This window comes from Mchenga conophoros, linkage group LG12, assembly GCF_057382185.1.
Source record: "Mchenga conophoros isolate Kocher_MC1m ecotype Shallow Benthic linkage group LG12, M_conophoros_male_GT1.1, whole genome shotgun sequence".
In the NCBI taxonomy this organism is placed as follows: Eukaryota; Metazoa; Chordata; class Actinopteri; order Cichliformes; family Cichlidae; genus Mchenga; species Mchenga conophoros.
Genome location: NC_140537.1, coordinates 180,702 through 183,519, shown reverse-complemented (window position 1 = coordinate 183,519; position 2,818 = coordinate 180,702). Strand labels below are relative to the sequence as shown.

The 2,818-nt window shown below is 38.8% G+C and overlaps 1 pseudogene; it reads right to left on the bottom strand.

The window, feature by feature from the left end:
• Positions 1-512: 512 nt before the first annotated feature.
• LOC146561808 (uncharacterized) overlaps positions 513-2,818 on the bottom strand; it is a 4,095-nt pseudogene continuing 1,789 nt past the window's right edge.

The window sequence follows — 2,818 nt, the reverse complement described above, 5'->3', positions numbered from 1 at the left end:
ATTCATGCACCGCAGACGAGCTTTTCTACACTTCACCCAGACAAGCTGTATTTAAAACCACTAATGTCAGAACCAGTCATAACGTACTGCATGTAATGTGCCTAACACAGATCATCTCCTGTCTTTTGCCATGTGTGTGAAAGGGCCACAATGTCTAGCGTTCATGACAGAAAATGGCATCACACCAATCTTATATTTACCAAATTACATTCAAGCTATAATTTTTGAGAAGGTTCATGACATGTAGGTAAAATATTTTCCTCTACAAAACTCTAAATGTCCTTTGGCATCTTTGCTTTTTTAAAAAAATTAGCATACATCTTTAAATTAAATCAAAAGTAAGAAATATATGAAACTGATGTTAACGAGGCAGCTAGTGACTAGCTGAATAAAAAAAGTGCTGATGAGTCTTTGCGGTCACATGAGGCTCAGCTGAAGGAGATGGTGAGGAAAAGGTAACGGAAGGAGAGATGATGCAGAAAGGCACAGAGTAGGTTTCCTCCATTGTGTCTTCACTCCTGCAGTTTGAACTGGAAAGAACTGGTGCTCCATTTGGTTGTGTCACAGTCAAGCATGGTGCGCTCTGTGAAGATCACATTCCCTTCTGCATCTATCAGGATAATTGTATTGGTTCTGAATGGATAACAATACAGAGAAGAAAACAATTGTAAATTTAATATCTAATAAGTATGACAGTGGTTATGAAAAGTCACTTTTCAGACACTGTTTGCCGCTGCCCTGCTAAATGATGTTTTGATAGCTTTGAAAGGACTAACCCTCTGACCTTTTGGCTACAAGAGAGTGTCTGTACCCAATAATCCAGTGTTTCATTGCTGTGGAGGATTGATTACACTGGGGATTTTTTGTGTGTGCCAAGAGTTCACTGTTCTGTGATATTGCTGTCTAGCACAGTAGTGTAGGTGGAGTTTGGGTGCCCCCTCGAATCCAAGAAATATATTATTATTTGAGGTCTGTCAATTCAAAGCTGCTTTTTACCTGTCCATTTGGAGACAGTAAAAACTAATATTCTTAAAATTCTATTCCTAAAATTAAAATCACAATTCAATTTCAAGTTAATAATATACAATCTTTTGATTTGACTAAAGCAGAACAATATTTAAAGAAATTTAAAAGGCCTTCTGGGTTTTGTTTGTTTGTTTGTTTGTTTTTTTGCTGTATTATGCTTTTAAAAACATCAAAATCCACAGTCAGATTACAACAAAAACAAACAAGAAGCACTCTGAGAGCGCAAATTGTATTCAATTCAATTCAATTCAATTTTATTTATATAGCGCCAAATCACAACAAAAGTCGCCTCAAGGTGCTTCATAGATATAGAGAAAACCCCAACAATCATATGACCCCCTATGAGCAAGCACTTTGGCGACAGTGGGAAGGAAAAACTCCCTTTTAACAGGAAGAAACCTCTGACAGAACCAGGCTCAGGGAGGGGCGGGGCCATCTGCTGCGACCGGTTGGGCTGAGAGAAGGAAGACAGGATAAAAGATTGTATTTTATCTCTATTAATATTCATTACAGATGCAGATATGGAAAGCTGGAGTCTGTGTCGGGATCACCAAGTAGCTGTTCCTGGTTCTTGGTTCTCCGGCTGTTGTACCTGTGTAGTTGGTGCACTGTCCCACAACATCACTCATGCTCAAGATTTACACAGGGCCAGATACCTACATTCAAGCTACCTTCTCGTAACAGCACAGTGATACAGAATTTTAGGATTTGTTTTAATAATGCACAAAAGTATTACAACTTAACTCTTAAAAATGTTAATCAAGAAACTGGGTTTTATGACGTGCAGCATGTCATAGCACGTAAAGCACGTGCAGTGCTTTAATTTGCTTCTCTTGCTATCTATGCATTTTTTCTGATACCTTCACAGGTGTTGAATAAACAAATGTTTGACCCTCACACAGAGCGGCTGTGCACGTCAAATAATGAGAAGTGCCACAACTTTCAATGTGTTAATGCATCAACTTCACTTGCAGCACAGGTGGTGGACTTTAAAGAAGGGTAACAAGATTGAATACACGGTTGTGCAACAATGCTGATGAAGTGAAGAAGCTTCTCGGATGAGAGGTGAAACGTCTTCAAGCAACTTAAAGAAGTCCAGACGCTTTTCTTTACAAGCTCCTTTGACTACGATGACCTGAATGACTGAGAACCTTCACAGACAACAATGCTGATTCTGTAGTTTATTGTATGACACCGTTATGTTTCCTTTACATGAACTGTGGGCAGTAGTAGCACTGATGTTGGTCGCTATGGTATTTGTAACTGTGGGTGTTCCTGTAGGGCTACGCGTGAGAATTCACAAATGTGCTGTTGCAACTTCCTCAAAAGCTGCAGTTGCTGCAGCCTCTGAGAAATGCTCACAGATTGATAGGTATGTTATGGAGCCTCGCAAGGCACATTGAAGAAAAAAAATTTGAACATGTATTTTGCGAGATGAAGATAGTGCTCAGTGGAAGGGGAAACACTCGTGGCTAGGTGTACTTTGATCTGGTGGTCTTTGTTGCATTCATTAACAACCAGCTGCAGTACTCTGTACAGCTTTACAGATACTGATGGAAGCATGATAAATGCAAAGAAAAAAACTCTCAAGATCTTGCAAAACATTTGTGGGATCTTGCAAAAGTAAGTTTTGACAGAATTTGTTCTGTTTAGTGTGGTGCACAATAGCAATTTTCTAAGATCACACTTTAGCAATAAATTGACTTTGTGAAGTCCTTTATCATTCTTATTGTCATGGGCATATCCTATTATCTTTTTTCTATACATTAGATTTTATTTGTTGTCCCGTATA